This window comes from Dendropsophus ebraccatus, chromosome 14 (assembly GCF_027789765.1).
Source record: "Dendropsophus ebraccatus isolate aDenEbr1 chromosome 14, aDenEbr1.pat, whole genome shotgun sequence".
Lineage (NCBI taxonomy): Eukaryota > Metazoa > Chordata > Amphibia > Anura > Hylidae > Dendropsophus > Dendropsophus ebraccatus.
The window spans coordinates 52,508,632-52,525,644 of record NC_091467.1 but is presented as its reverse complement, the minus strand read 5'-3'; the positions used below and the strand labels follow the sequence as shown (position 1 = coordinate 52,525,644).

At 43.6% G+C, this 17,013-nt stretch overlaps 2 long non-coding RNA genes across 2 annotated transcripts in view; one reads left to right on the top strand and one right to left on the bottom strand.

Annotated features, from left to right (window-relative positions):
* LOC138773118 (uncharacterized) overlaps window positions 1-1,902 on the bottom strand; it is a 28,450-nt gene extending 26,548 nt beyond the window's left edge. The window contains exon 1 of the long non-coding RNA XR_011359878.1: window positions 936-1,902. This is a non-coding gene — a long non-coding RNA (uncharacterized lncRNA). The remainder of the gene's footprint in view (window positions 1-935) is intronic.
* Window positions 1-15,840, top strand: part of LOC138773119 (uncharacterized) — a 78,571-nt gene extending 62,731 nt beyond the window's left edge. Inside the window, exons 2-4 of the long non-coding RNA XR_011359879.1 lie at window positions 198-322; window positions 4,408-4,534; window positions 15,104-15,840. This is a non-coding gene — a long non-coding RNA (uncharacterized lncRNA). The remainder of the gene's footprint in view (window positions 1-197; window positions 323-4,407; window positions 4,535-15,103) is intronic.
* The last annotated feature ends 1,173 nt before the right edge of the window (window positions 15,841-17,013 follow it).

Below are 17,013 nucleotides of genomic sequence, written 5' to 3'. Positions count from 1 at the left end.
AAATAATTGTCATAAACATTTATTGACGTCTGCCTCAAAAGACGTCCGTAGTTTAATACTCTGTGTGCAAATGATGTCCATTATTGCATAGACTTCAATGCAAATCATTGAAATCAATTAAATTGATGCAATAATTGTTGCTTGATTGGACTCCCATATGTGCCAGTGTACCCACCTTTTCTTTCTTTTTTTTAAAGAAAAGGATTGAATCCATCTTTTCCCAGCACCCAGCGAGGAGCGGCATGGAGCGGAGCAGAATTCAGAGCCACAGCCTGATGAGCAGAATGCACAAAGGAACTAAGCGCTTCGCTTCTATCCTACTGTAAATTTACTCATCTCTATTTGGGATTAACAAATTAATAAATAAAAAAATATGATAAATAATAAAAATAATTGGCGAACCCTGACGGTTCTGCTGTGATGACATCATGTATATCGTTCAGGCGTCCATTGCAGTCAATGATTGATGTAGGTGACATCATCACTACAGGACAGGCAGAGAACAACACAGAAGTACTTGAAAGGCAGGGGATTTAATTGTTATTGTCTTTTTAACCTTTATTATGTTTTATGCTTTTGGGCCCTTTTTTTAGGAACACACAACCAAAAAATTTTGTCTGAAATTTGGGTTGAAAAAGCAAAGAATGAATGTGGTAAACATGCAGGTAAATTATTAGGGTCTGATCCCCTGGATGAGGTTAGGAGGACATATAAGCTGATACGTCCTGTGTAATGATTATTCAGAGATGTGTTTGTGTAGCAGAACAGCATAGGAATGCGACACTGCTATAACTATATAAACACCCAGTAGTAATTTGTCTCTGTCACTTGCTATAGTTAAGGCAATCCCAGTACTCATTAGAGTATATAACTGCATTGCAGACTAATCCACAGTCCTTGGGGCCTTCTGTGCCATCATGGAGCGTTACTCATACCTTGTGTTAATAGTTATAATTTAGGTTTCCTTAAAGCCGGCGTGTCAGTGGCCTGCAATTAACAGAAGTTGTCACGGTGCGGTTTATGGCCCGAGGTGGAGTGTGTAAACACCTCTCGTAACTGGCAGTACCATGCCGCCCGCCTGCTCCCTCCCTGCTGCAATCACGCTGGTTTCACTCACTGTTTGTAATTGCTAAGGTAAACTATTTTTCTCTTGCCACGTCCCACGGCGCACTGTTAAGGTTTACAAGGGACTCCGGAGCTTACAAAATATCCTGGTAATTTCCCAGCAACTACGTTCAAAGTCTGAAGACGACTCACATCAATTGTAAACCTGTACTGCTGTTTATTAGGATAGGTCACATTACCTAGATCATGAGAGCTCCACATATCCAAGGTGTCATATACACAAATCCAGGTCCTTGTATCTACAGGTCAATTGGATCATAACCAGAAATCCTCATATTCACTAGTCAAGGTCCTAACATCCACAAGTCCATGTCCTTAGATTCATAAATCCTGCTCCTCATATTCACAAAGCCATATACTCACATCTGCAAATCCATGTTCTTATAGCCACAATTCTAGGTCCACATATTCGTAAATCCAAATCCTCATAGATGCAAATCCATGGTCTTAGTCTAGGTGCACACAGGGTTGTCTATTATTATTATTTCCCATTATTCACGTATAGATTTTATCCTGTTTAAAGAGCTAGAATGTATGCATCTAACTGAGGCTGAAGGCAGATGTTTTCCATTGATGTACATGGCTTGACGGGATCTTCATATCCAGAAAGCCAGATCCTCCTATCTGCAAATCCATGTCTTCATGTCTACAAATCTAGATTATATTATCCACAAATTCATGTCCTTATATTTGTAAAACCAAATCCTCATACCTACAAATCCATGCCCTCACACCCCAAATTCATGACCTTATATCCACAGAAACATTAAAGGGGTACTCCGGCCCTGCAGTATAATCTGTGTACAGGCGGGGAGAGGGTTGAAATAGAAGCCGGCAGTGACTTACCTCCCCGGTTCCAGCGGCGGCTCCTGGATGGCTCTGCCCCGTACCCCCTTCCCGCGGTCGCTTCCTGGTTGCTGCGGCTTGAGACGTGACGTCTCAAGGCATCTCTGCCATTCAGCGGTCGTAGCGGAGTCCCGCCTCAGCCGCTGAATGGCTGAGCTGCCTTGAGACGTTACGTCTCAAGCCCCAGGAACCAGCCGCGGGACGGATCCGGGAGCCGCCACTGGAACCGGGGAGGTAGGTCACTGCTGGCTTCTATTTCAAACCCCCCCCCGGCCGTACACAGATTATACTGCAGGGTAGGACTACCCCTTTAAAGACTGTCAGCAAAAAAAGCTTCCCTTCCCCCTAGTCCATCCATCTGGTCCACCCCTATATTGTTTCCTTTCTTATTATCTTAGGATAGATTTATGTTTATCTCGGGCAGGTTTACATTCCGTTATTGTAGATTTACCAACCACATCTGCTGAAAGTTTCCTCCAAGCATCTACTACTCTATCAGTAAAGCAATATTTTCTTATGTTGCTTCTCATCTTCCCTCAGTAACCTCAGATTGTGCCCTCTAATTCTTGTGTTCAGTTTTACCATTCTGAACCTTATTTAGGCCTTTAATACATTTGAATATTTTGATCATCTCCCTCCTTTTCCGATCTCCCTTTTTCCCTTCTTTCCCTTAGACTATACAAATTTAGACCCCTAAAGGAGAAGTCCGTCGGGGAAGTAAAAAAACATACTGGGCAGGCGGCGGGGGGGGGGGAATAAAAAACAAGTTATAGTCACCTGACCCAGTGCCCTCAAAGAGCTGTCTTCTGAGCTCCCCGCTGGCTACCTCACAACATGGCTGAGGGATTTCCTGCTCAGCCAGTCAGTGACTGGTGTGGGACACCGCTGCAGACACTGATCAACTGAGCGGGCTAAATACTACCCATGTTTGACGTGGAACCCGGGTCGTAACGCACCCAGAACCAGGGAGAAAATCACAGGGAGCTGCGTGGGCATTGGGAGTGGTAGGTATAGTGTCTTTTTTATTTCCCCGCCTGTAATGACTTTTTACCCCCAACACCAGACTTCTCCTTTAAGTCTTTCCTGATATGTTTTATGCCTCTCACACTCCACCATTTTTGTAGCCGTCTTTGCATCTGTTCTTTTTATCAATATCTTTTTGTAGGTGAGTATTCCAGATATGATGTCACTAGAGCTCTATACAGCGGGATCATAATCTCCCTCTTCCTACTGGTTATACTTCTAGCTATACAACCCAGCATACCATTATATATATACAGCCCAGCATACGATTTGCTTTTCCTACCTGGTTGTACTGGTGACTCATTTAAAGGCTGTCAGAAATCACTACCCCTAAATCCTTCTCTTCTGAAGTGTTTGCACACAAAACTGCTGATATGATACTCGGATAGAGGATTCCTCCTCCCCAAGTACATTTTTTACATTTAGTAACATTAAACTGCAGTTTCCATTGTTTTGACAATTTATCTAGTTTAGCTAAATCATTTTCCAATCCATGTGCTTATATCCTTAAAACTAACGTTCTGGTGGGGCTTTTTGGGTCTGGTCCTGTGACATTGGGGTTGCAGGGCCGTTCCATGGCCTCCCTTCCCTGCACGTGCACGCTTTGCGGGGGTGTCGGTCACTGACCGACACGGTGTGGAGTTAGCGTAGGGACCCGTGTGGACCAGAGGACCTGCGTGTTGGTACGTGGGGCAATATGGCTTGATCAATTCATATACAGACACTCTGGTGTTGATTTTTAATATAGGCCGAGCGGCATTAGTATCAGCCATAGATGGGATGTGCAGCCGTTCCACTCTCTCCAGTTCGTGATCCCTAAAACTAAACCTGTTTGGTTTTGGGCCACACCAGGGAGTCTCAAAGTCCTCTATCTTCACCCTTCGCTCCCAGATTTGGAAGCTGGACTTTGGTGGCTAGGGGACATCAGGTCACTCCACATGCATGGCCCTGGTGTGAGTAGGGGTTGGTGGCAAGAACCAGACAGTGCTGGTTTGAGACACCAGAGAACAGGCCAAAGATAAGTAGCCATGCACACACCCTAGTGGACAAAGGTAGCATTGCAGCTATGGCGATAAGGAAGCAGCATCTGGAGGAGCGAGGATGGCAATGGACACCAGCCCGGCAATTGAGGATTGTGGCAGGGGAGCTGCTGTGTCTGGCAGCCTCTGCACCGTGAGCAGTGGTTGCTAACAGTGCTCACTGTGCTAGAAGAAGAGCAAAGTACAAAATAATATAACTTTATTAAAGCAATGTATTTTTTTTTTATTGTCTCCGGAGTACCCTTTTAACACATGGATTTACAGCAAAATCAGACAGAGATCATCACTTTAGTATTTGAAAGCCAAAAAATAGAAGTGAAATCTACACAAAGAAACCTATAATGGCAGGCTCTGCTCCTCTTTTGTATTTCAGACTCTTTCCTGTTTTATGGCTTACAAAGTCTGATGCAAAATATGGACTGAAATATTGCTGTGTGAAAGAAAGGATCTACTAGAGGAGGTAGTGATCCTGGTAAATGAGTCCTCATGAGGGTGATCAGGTAAGGTATACTGTATAAGTCTCTATGCTGGGGTATCACCAGTGTTGTTAATGTGCTCCAGAAAATTCTGAGCTGTTAAAATACTACAGTGGCCAAAATGTAGAAAACATGGCAGGCGTGAACTTCTCGTACCTAGACCCAGGGTGTAAATGTGAGAATAAATTGGTAAAATAAAACCTCTGTGTAAGTCATCAGTCTCTGTCAGGACCTCACTAATACTTCATGCTGAATGCCGGGGCTCACAGGTGCACGGCCGCCATTCTGGACTTATATAGAACCTCACTTCCTGCAGAGCTGTTCACACTATGACTTTATAGGACATTATAAAGATTGCAAACAGGTGATAGACATATGAGGAAAGCAGAAATATTGAGGATATGAAAGGGGCTGAAGCATAAGGGATATAAGTTATCTCGTAGATAAGGTGCGGGCCTATGTGCACACTCATGTGCCATTACCTGTGGTATGAAGAGGATTATGGAGCAATCAATTGGGTCAGCATAGGGCTAGAGACGCAACTGAGGAGACGTCTGCCTGATGGGTCAGGGTAAGTAAACTAGGTAAAGAAAAGCTTAGACATGACTGTGGATCAGCAGGTACCCATGAGAAGAAGGGTAGAATGGATTTGATTTATTTCCTTGGCAAACTATGATCACGCTATTATCTCCCCAGAGTGAGCACAACGCCAAATACCAGGGCTATGAATGTACAGTGCAAAACATGGACACTGGCATACATCAAACCTCCTATATGATTATATGGTAATGACCCTGTTGCCACATGATCTCCTTCTTTGGGTGCAACATGGATCAGGGAGGCTGAACTCCATCCATCACAGATGTCTAGTATACATTTATCCTCATTCCTCCATATAAATAATAGCATATCACTCTAGTTCAGCCAAATAAGCATGTTAGGGTGAGTATACATCACAATGTCCTTCTTCATGTTATGTGCATATTGGTAAAATATCCAACATACATACTAGACATCTCTGTATGGGTTAATTGTAAGGCACAGGCCAAAAGATCCTTATTTTTCCATCTGCAAAGCAATATGAGGGTTTACTTTTTGTTGGACTGATTGTACTTTGTAAAGACCATATAGCGGGTGCTAACTGCTTTAATATGAGCAGGTATAGGTCGGTACTATGGGGGACATTTGTTGTGTCCCACTGCGGGTGTTGCTATCCTTCACACCCCTTATAAAAGTCTGTACTTGTTTGTGGTCTTGTCACAGCTATAGTGTTACCAGAGATGACCGCTAGATGTTGCTGTATCGTATAACTAAGGTCTAGAAGCTGCATAGCTGAAGTGTCTAAAAGGTTATTGTTTGTTTGTTTAAGTCCCAGATTCTGTTAACCAGTAGAATTTCTCCTTTCTTCTCTCCTATCATCTCTTTTCTATCCCGTTTTTCTATTGCACTCTTTCCACCCAACCACAGCGCATCTTACACACTGGTTAGGAAGTTAGTCCCTTGGGTGAAGGAGGAGTCTTAGCTGAGCTACGGTGGAGAAAGGACGCAACTCAGATAGCTCTCCACAGCGGTTCTACCTGGGCCTTGGCCCTTTGCCAGGTCCCCTCTACAAGTCGAGTTCTAGTCAGTACCCTGCATGGGTAGGACGCAGAGCTCCAGTACAAACCTTTTTCTTGCAGCACCACACAAGCTGTGTGATGCACTGCTAAGCCCTTTAAGAGAGGACTAGCCAACAGATCACCTCAACCCACGCCGAGGCCTAGGAGTTACTACAGTGCAGGACAGGTTCCACAAAAGAGCCAAAGAGCTAGGAACTGATCTGGGTGGAGCAAAGTTGCGTAAACTCTTTGAACTCTATTTTGCAACACGGGTGTACTTAGGAAATCCAAACCATTCCGCTAATCCCAGGAAACAGGGTCTGGGGCCTGTGTCACCCGTAAGTACAGTTCTGCCAAAGCTAGTGGGCATCAGGTGGTGTGAAGACTATAGGAAAGGTCAAAACACAGGCACAGGTTGCTTCTTCTTCTTCTTCTTCTTCTTCTTCTACAAGTATTCTATGCACTCCAACCTCCCGGCAGAGCACATTTCTACTTGGGTTGAGACTCTCACGGCACTCTCCTCTCTACTACCTCAGAACAACTTTGTCAACTCTACTACATCCTACTCAACACTTATCCCACAGATCTGATGGTTCTGTGTTTGTGTATTTATTGGAACTGTATCAAGTGTATTTCAAGATTCGTTGTATTATCTGCTGCACATTTACAAGAAGTAAACCCAGTCAACGTTACCACCTGAGTCTGTGATTACTTGCTACCACCTGCACAGCACTTGCACTGCAACCTTGGGACATTTTCCTCTTTCTGTGGGTGGCAGGTCCTACCACTATTCGGGAGGGTTACTACACCACACTGGCCATCTGTGACGACCACACCTGTGACTTCACTATCCCAAGGGACCCTGCAGCAACCCAACAGGACAACAACGACAGGGAAGAATGGTACAACTGGCCTTACACTCTAAAAGCAGGAGTGCCATCACATTTGTGTGCCCAACAGGCACTGACGTCACGTGACAAAACCCTTAAGGTCCGGCTGTATCTCGGCCATCCACCACAAGTAGTGGCGTCACACTTCCATCTAGCTAGTGACCAGCCGCCCCACCGCTACATCATCTGGGGGGTTACCACACATTTGTTAACATTTATTATATACTGTATATTGGGGTTGGAGCTAGCTGGGGCTTGTCTTTAGTCAGAGTATTGAGTGAGCAAGACTGTATCTGAGAGGGCCTGCTAAGGGGATCCTTCCAGGGCTTGGCCTGAAGGACAGGACCTATCTGCAGGTTGCTGTCTTAAATCAGGGTGTGCATGCAGAACTTTATCTTTTCCAGCACACCTTGCCTTCTAGCTATGTACGGGTAAAGCACCTTGCGGTGAGGCTGTGGTAGACAGTACAGGACAAATGCTATCCACACTGGGCGGCATACTCCTCCCATGCTAAAGATCACACCAGGATTCAATCAGTGGCTGGCTAAGCACTATTAGCTGAAAACTTCACAGCAAGCTGCTAGGATTCCTTAGGGGTAATCCTGCCACCTAGCTTCTCCTACTAGGTGGGCCTATGTTCCTGACTCTGTGTCACTCAGTGCCCACAGGATAGCATAGACAGATGTTCTTTCCCATGGACATAGGTACTCTTCATCTAATAGCCCTCAGCTGAGTACCCTAAGGCCTGGATAGAGCCCTGCACCTCTTACGGGCAGTCCACTGTCACCACCGCCGAGTAACTAAAGTCAAGTCAGCGTATTATAAGCTTAGAGACTGTATTGCGTGTACTGCACTTAAGATTTTACAGTAAACCTGTTATCTGAGCTTCAGTGAATACTGCTGCACCTGCACTAAACCTGTTCTATTAAAAAGTGTGTGTCAGTACATCCATGGGTGGGCGCATACCCCTCCTGGCCACCGTGACAAGTGCCTCAGCGGTACAACACCATCTTGCCCCAGCTATACAACATCTAGCAACCCCTGGTTACTGCATTGGCATGTAGAATTTTTTTTTGTACTGTTCACTGTGCAGAATCAGTAACAGTATTTTTTATTTTGGTGATACCAAATATGCGTTTTTTTTGTTTCATTTGAAAAATTGGAAAAGTAGGTGATTGTTATTTATGTATTTATTTTTTTAGATATTCAAAAAAAAATTACTTTATTAAAAAAAAAGAAATAAATACTTTTTTAGTTCCCCTAATTACTCAAATCCACATACAGATCCATTCTACTAGTGACCTACCCACATAGCCTGTAACAGTAGCAGGAGGTCTGTCACCGCAGCAATGGAGCCCTAGTAAAGGCCTGGAACTGCCATGATACCGGGTGAGCAGTCTGTGATTGGTTTGTGGTACCATTAAGATAGTTAAGCAGACCGCCGCTTTCTTCTATGGGCCACATGGGCAATCTAAGAATTGTAATCCCCCTCACACACACACACACACATACTCCTACTCGCTCAATGTCTGTGTGTGTACTAGCACAGACAGCGAGCGGGGAATGAGAAGGAAGCGAGCGATGACCTGACAGGTCGGCGCTCACTTGCTCTTCAGTACGGCCCTAAGCTTTCTTCATACTTAATGCTGCTTGGATATAGAGGTATGTCCTGGTTTCTGAAGGTGGTAATGACAACAGCCAAATGTCTTGTATCTGTGGTAAGCAAACAATGTAGCTCCACTTTGGCAAGGTTTAAGTAAAAAATAGAAAAAAAAGTTAGTTCTAAAAAAAAGTTAATAATGCTCCCCAACCACATAAATTATCATATACAGAAGTCTGTGGTGTGCTTCCACTGTCCCAACTACTGCTTGTACCAAGAAAATTCACAGTGGTTTGTATGTTGGCAGTGCATTAATGCCCTGCAAACCACTGTAAGCCTCTCATGAAAATGAAAGTTTACTGTTCATGCCTTTATTGAGAACATGGAGTACACATCCAAGGAGAGAAATTCTAAGGCCTCATTTGTGGTGCTCCACCGGTGTGGTGGACGACTGGTCACTTGCCAGATGTTGAATAGAACTCCACTGCAGTAGTGGTTGGTCGAGATATAGCACAGCCAGGTTGTATACTGTTGTTAAGCCAGTGCCAGTTGGGGCACACAGGTATGATGGCGCACCTGCTTTTATTTTAGTGAGGCTGGGTATACCCTTTCCCCTGTGGTCAGTAACCTGACGGGCTATTTGGAGGTCCCTTGGGTACTTATAACAGTGGTCCGGAGTGGAGTTGTGACCCACCTGGACTATTGATACCGCCACCCACAGAAAGGGGAGATGACCCAAGGCTTATGGAATGGCTGTGTTGGTGCATGGATAAGGATCCAGTTAAAATAAATAAACTTTTCTTTACTGCCAGAATACTTGATACAGTGATACACAGTAAGTTTCAGCTTAATAAGTTACTTTAGACCTTAGTGACCATATCTGTGCTGAGAGCTGAGAAGGAGTACAGTTGTGCTGACTGAGTTGCATGCTGAGAGGAAGGAGAAGTTCAGAGAAGTAGAGAGAAGGATGTCGAGAGAGACCCAACCCAAAGTAGTACTAGTAGTACTGTGCTCTGCCAGAACTTGAGAAGTAGAATAAGAAGAACGCTTTGCGGGGTTGGAGTTAGCGTAGGGATCCGTGTGGACCAGAGGACCTGCGCGGTGGTACACGGGGCAATATGGCTTGATCAATTCATATACAGACACTCTGGTGTTGATTTTTAATATAGGCCTAGCGGCATTAGTATCAGCCATAGATGGGATGTGCAGCCGTTCCATTCTCTCCAGTTCGTATAGAATAAGAAGAATACTTGAAAGTAGAGAGAATACTTGTGTTTTGACTCTTTGGTCTTTGCACCACCTATTGCCCACCAGTGTCAGGCGACCTATCCTAAAGGGTGACACAAGCCCCAGACCTTGTTACCTGGAATGAACAGAGTGGCCAAGATTTCCTGGTGACACTGCAAAGTTGCTAGAAGCCTACGTACTCTATCTGGATCAGTTCCTATTTCTTCAGGATACTGTCCTGCACTTTTAAACCTGTTCACTGCGTGAGCTGGGATGATCCCTGACTTCTCTAAGTGTGCGTTGAGCACTGCATTGTGTATAGAGGTGCTGCTTTCAAGAAAGAAGTGCTCTCTGGTCCCATGTGCGTCCATCCCCTATCACAACTTAGACTAGACTACACTGGACTAGTTGTGTGAGTCACATAACAGGGGACCTGGCATAGGCCGGGGCCCAGCTTGACTGCTGTAGTGAGCGTTCTTATGTGCGTCTGTCCTCTACAGAATCCAAAGTAAGACTCACTAAGGTGTGGCTACACTTCCTCTCTCCATGTGACAACTTCCTACAGCATCAGTAACGTGTGCTGTGAGTGGGTGAGAAGAGAGTGCAAGGAAAAGAGAAGGATAGAGATAGGTAGAGAGAGCTCTCATTGGTGCACAGATCACAGAAACAATAATCCTTTAGACACCACAGCTGTGCAATACTTAGGTATACAATACATATACTAGCGACATCTAGTGGCAAACTTAAGTAATACCTCACCAACACTGACACTTTAAAGTACAGGCTTTTGCGAGAGATGTAAGAACAAGCAACACCCGTGGTGGGACACCACACATTCACTCGTCCGCATTTGCGGATCCACATTTTTTTTAGAAAGTTATAACACATTGTTTAAATGGGGCTATTCTCACTTCTGGATTTATCCTTTGCGCAATTGCATTCCGCAAAATAAAATAAAACATGCTGTAGTGTTGATCAGCAGTTGCGCAAAGGGCCACCGTCTAGAATGTAGTGGTCCGTGAATTGCAGACCACTACACAGGTCCGAAATCACGGGTCTGCGATTGCGGACAGCATTTGCGGTTGTGTGAATGAGGCCTAAGTCTTGTTTTTATTAACCTGTAGATCCCTCTTAACCCCTAGACGACCTTGGTTGTACCTGTACGCCCTGGCTGCCTGTCACCAGACGACCCTGAGCATACAGGTACATCCTGGGTGTTTATCCTGCTAAACCCTTTAAATGCGGCATGATCACGATGTTTAAGTGTAAGTGACAGGAGCAGCTCCTGTCACTTACTGATCGTGACCCCCGCTGTGTGACCGTGGGGGTCCTGATCGTTGTGCCGGACCGCCGGAGGTCTCTTACCTTCCTCCGTGCGTTCCAATTGGCGCTCTGCTCATTGAGTCTGCCACTCTAAAGTTCCGGCAAAGCACAGTACTACATTGGGTTGGGACTCTCTCGACATCCTCCTCTCTACTTCCCTGAGCTTACTCTACTTCTCAGCACGCAACCAAGCCAGCACGACTGTTCTACTTCTCAGGCTATCAGCACAAGTCTTGTCAGTCAAGTCCAAAGTATTGTATACCACTGTATCAAGTATTCCTGTAGTAAAGAAGAGTTTATTTATTGTAACGGGACTCGGTAATTCTTATCTCAGCACCTACACAGTAACGGCACCTTCCTTGGGTCATCTCCCCTTTCTGTGGGTGGCGGTACCAATAGTCCGGGTGGGTCACAACTCCACTCCGCACCAACGTAATAAGTCCCCAAGGGACCCCCTCACATTCCGGCAGGCTATTGACCACAGGTGAAAGGGTATAGCCAGCCTATCTAAACTAAAAGCAGGTGTGCCATCATACCTGTGTGCCCAACCGACACTGGTGTCACAACAACATAACACCTGGCTGAGCTAATCCCTGACTAACCACCACTGTAGTGGAGTCAAACGTCACCATCTGGCAAGTGACCGGTCGAGCCTCGCATCCGGGCTACACCACAAATAAATGAACATATTATTTCCCGTAGCGTGCGTAATTGTCCGATCTATTAAAATATCATCCCGTATGGCAAATGGCGTAAACAAAAAGAGGGGGGAAAGTGACAGAATTACCAATTTTTTGTTACATTATATATGTAAAAAAATAATAAAAAGTGATCATAATGTCCGATCTACACAAATATGGTATTAATAAAAACGCCCCGTAGGCAAAAAACTAAAACCGTTAGAATAGGGCCATTTTATTTATAATTAAGGGGGACTGGTAAGTATAGATTCTTTATTATGTTCCCACACACCCCTGCCTGCACAGTAGTTTTTTTGCTGGACTTCTTCTTTAACCCCTTAAGGCCTTTTTTTTACTTGTTTTTTTTCTCCCTGTATTTAAAGGGTCATAGCACTGGTATTTTTTCACCTACAGACCCATATGTGCTATTATTTTTCCTGACTCCGATAAAGATTGCTTTATTTTGACCTTGCTCAATCTTGTCAAATTTTATCTGTATCTACAGGAAAGTGGGTGACTGCTGCTTAAAAGAGACGTGTCATCAAAAATTTGCCTATTGTTTAAATCAAGTTTTATATTAATCTTATGTTTTTAAGAACTTTTGATTGATGTTTTTCAAATTTTCCATTTCCTCTATATCTATAAAATAATCCTTATTTCTAAAAATTTACATTTTCACCAATAGGCCTAAAACTTGTGTTACCTGTCAGTTCGTTCCCCACTCACTGTCTGTGCTATCGGGAGGGGGTGCGAGGAGCAGTGGGAGGGGCCACCCGAACAATCTTTGGATTGTGCCAGTGGTTCATGGGTCTTGCTGTAAAGCAGTGTTACCCAACTCAACTCCTCAAGGACCACAAAAAAAAAATTACAGTCAGAAAATAGAAACAGATTAGACAAAAAAAACCCATAAAATTATTGTTAATCGTTCACACATCTCACGCTGTATGTACACATGATTTTTTTGTTATTGTGACCTAAATTCATAACTAACAACTATCGTCCATTGTATTATGGTGAATGATTTCAGGTCATTTGTAAAAGCTCTCGTTTGCAATCATTTATCATTAATCAGAGAAAACTAAAAATCGCTTTGTCTAATAGACCCCTAAGAGTCCTGTGATGGCCCCAATGAAACTAATGTGAATAGGGCCACAAGGTCATAAAGGAAAGCCTGAGATCTCTCTCTTTCAAATCCATTTCTGACTTTGGCTTCAAATCTATGGCAGATAATTTGTCAGATAATCTTTCTGTGTAAATGGACTCTTAAGGTTATTTATTTATTACTTAATTAATTAATTATGAATTCAGCATTCCAGGTTTTATTTGATTATTTATTAAATATTTATTCAACCAAGTTATTTATGTAAACCATAAAGTTGCGGCCTTTTATTTCCAGTTGGTTGTCTGTCTGTCTCTTTTGGAGTGAGGGCTACATGCCCATGAATTTACTCCATTTGTAGACAATTTATATAACTTTGGATGATGTGCACCCAGGTCTTTAGCAATGCTTTTGTAGCCATTTCTACCTTTTATGCATCTTAATAACATTTCTTATGAGATCTGCTGAAAGTTGTTTGCCTTAAAGTGACACTGTCACCCCCTTTGTGCATTCTGACATCTCTACCCAGGTGTAAAGGGTAAATTTAGCGTTTTTCATACCTTATTTGATATCATACGTCATGGTGTTTGTTCAAGTAAAAAGTGTCCTTTTATCAACTGCAGATTGTATAAAGTGGGCGTGACCTCGCAGCATTAGCGCCACTTAGCCCCACCCACAACGGCACAGTTGGCCCCTTGATGCCCATTGGTTGGCCGATGTAAAGGGGTGGGGTCTAGACCTTTTGGCCAGCCTGTTCCAATGGTCGGCGAGGGGGCGGGGCAAACGGTGTCGTTGTGGGCGGGGCTAAGTGGCGCTAATGTCGCGAGGCCCCGCCCACTTAACACAATCTGCCGTTGATAAAAGATGACTTTTTACTTGAACAAGCACCATGACGTATGAGATAAAATAAGGTATGAAAAACGATAAATTTACCCTTTACACCTGTGTAGAGATGTCAGAATGCAAAAAGGAGGTGACAGTGTCACTTTAAGTATTGTTTACACTTACCAATTTTTGTTGAGAAGGAGAGATTTTTCAGTAACCAGGCTTTTTGTGCCTTTAATTAATGGGGAAGGACCTGTGAATCCCATACTTTTCTAACTGAAACAACTTTTGCCTGCCGGCTCTTGGAGAAGTCATTTACACAGAGGGTCACTTAGTTTTCTCCCTGCATTGTGGATGTTTACTCAATGTGGTCAATAGAAGATGTGAACGATACAACTCAACCAAAGCAAAGTCTAAAAGCACTCAATGATATGTCTAGTGGGCCACAGTAGGAATAACAGATGCTTACTGGAACAAGTCACAATCCCCAATGTGGAACAAATTTGCTTACAATGCAAAGAAAGTCCTGCGGCATCCAAGATAGGGGTCCAAACAGAAATTTATTGCATATTGTGCACAGAGATTATCTTGTGGTCTTTATCATGCCAATGGCTTGCTAAAGACCACAAGATGATCGAAACATCACTGAACTCTGTGCATGATATGCAAATGTCAAGCTTCTGTGTGTATAAAACCATTAAGCATGTTGTGCTGTTTTATAAGGGTATATTCACACGGGCGGGCTCGCCGCGAGATTCTCGCTGCGAGCCCGGCAGGTCCTGGCAGTTCCCATACACTACATACTCGCTGCGGTCTAAACGACCGCAGCGAGTATGTAATTATACCGCCCTTAACCCCTTCTGCTCCCGCCGGCTCCCCCGCTGTAAGCACCATACATTACCTGTCCTTGCTGCACGGGTCCGGCGTCCTGCTCTCCCGCCCGGCCAATCAGTGGCTGCGGCTGGGCAACACACTGATTGGCCGTGCGGGAGAGCAGGACGCCGGACCCGTGCAGCAAGGACAGGTAATGTATGCTGCTTACAGCGGGGGAGCCGGCGGGAGCAGAAGGGGTTAAGGGCGCTATAATTACATACTCGCTGCGGTCGTTTAGACCGCAGCGAGTATGTAGTGTATGGGAACTGCCAGGACCTGCCGGGCTCGCAGCCCGTGTGAATATACCCTTAGGGATGAAAGTGAAGACTTCTCGTTTACCGATTTAGTCTTCAACTGCATTTTTTTTTCTTATTCAAACTTTTATTTATTTAGACAAAAAATAAAGGGGAATAAAGAAGAGAAAGGGTTATGCAATACAAAGGGTGTGAAGAATCACATTTTTCCTTAATTTCTCCAGGATTTTCTCTTCTACCAACTAAGACCTCCCATCCCGAGGAAGACAGACCGGTGGAGAAAATTCTGGAAATTGTTCACATAGTTATTCATGTGGTTCTGAGGTGCCTGTTCCATGAGTGGTTGGTGAAGGCGGTGCCGGAGATATCTATGGTAATATCCCAGCTGAAATTATTGTTCGGAATACACAGGATCTATGCGGAGAGTCATAAAACCCAAGGCACTAAAAGTTTTTTTGCTAGATGGCGGTCTTTCTTGGACTCAACAGCAACAGATGAAAGCATGAAATCAGGGATATTGTTTATCTGCTCCATTGCATGGACTGGTATTGTTGTCAGAGTGACCTAGCTGGGACACTTCCTTCTGTCACCACTAGGGAAACTAGGTGTCACGATGGAAGGGCCCTTTATGGCCCCAGTTCCTGCAAATAATTATGAGACCGTTATGCTCCTACCGCATGTGAGAGTTTTTTTTTTGCATTTTTTTGACTATTGGATTTCCTTTACAACTCTACCGGAGATGTGGTTCAATTCTTATGGACTCTGATAAGGATCTATGTCTTTGCTCTAGGGCAGCCCGGGACATTTACTGTATTTATTGTATTTTTTGTCATTCCATTCAGTCTTGCCTTTGGACAACTGTTATTGTCCATGTTCTATTGTTTCAAAAATTCTAATAAAAAGATCATTTAAAAAAAGAATTGCATTTTTAATAATTCTTAGACAACATAAACTTGTTAAATTGGCACATGACAACAAGAAAATAAAAATAATAAAATAATTGTGTTGTCTCTTCTCTAAGGTCTAGCAGTCATACTATGAGCAGGAACAGCTCGAACAAAATATATATTCAAAATCAAGGAAAGAAGGGGTTAAATCAGCCAAGGTTCCAACATGGGAGATGTGTATCTAATTACTTATGGTAATCTATGTTCAAAATCCTGCTCGTATACATTTTAAAGACATGTGATTTAAAGGAAGAGGAGAATAAAAGGGAAGGGAGCTAGCATGGACAAGGAAGGGAAAAGGGAAAAGAGATTTTTTTTTTCTTTAGTTATCATCGAGAACACAGCACTTCCTGTTTTCTGACAGTTTTTTTCTTAAAAAAAAAACAGGAAGTCCTGTGTATCCCAGACCATCTGAGCGCTCACAGAGAGAAGGCAGTCAAGTGATTGATGGACACAGTGACCCGGGACTCTTTGTACTGGCCAGGCAGAGGTGGCAACAGAGAGCACAGTGTCAGGCTGAAAAGCAAAGGACATTTCCTGCAAGACATACAGCAGCTGAAAAGTACTGAAAAACTTGAGATTTTTAAACAGAAATAAATTACAAATCTATTTAACTTTCTTACACCAGCTGATTTTAAAAAAAAAAGATTTTCGTTGGACAAATCCTTTAAGCAGAAGATACTGTAACTGAAAGGTGTGATATGCCAAAGTAACGAAAAATAGGAGAAAAAACAAACTCTTACCACTGTGACCTTTTTAAAAAAATATATATATTTTTTTATTAAGGATTTTCACAATTTTAATTATAACAAACATTCCAGAAAAGGATTACCAAAAAGGGAAAATAAAACCAATAACGTGCATACAATCACCGGAATCATCGGTATGTGTACATACTGGACATTGTGACACATACCTGGTAACACGATGTGGGCCAAACTTGGTCATTGGCCCTCCTTGCACCAACATCACCTGCCAGGTATCTAATGGGACTGAGTTTTTTTCAAGACCACCATGTTCCATGTATCTAGAGTCAATTATAAAATCAGGTTACTTTATAACTAAGGCAAAACTTCCTGAACAGATGCAGATTGCGTCATTCAGATCTACAGCTTGTGATTTCACCCTGAATCATAGATGCCCTTCCACAAGGTCAACCATCTTGTAGCATGCAAGGTTTCGGGGCA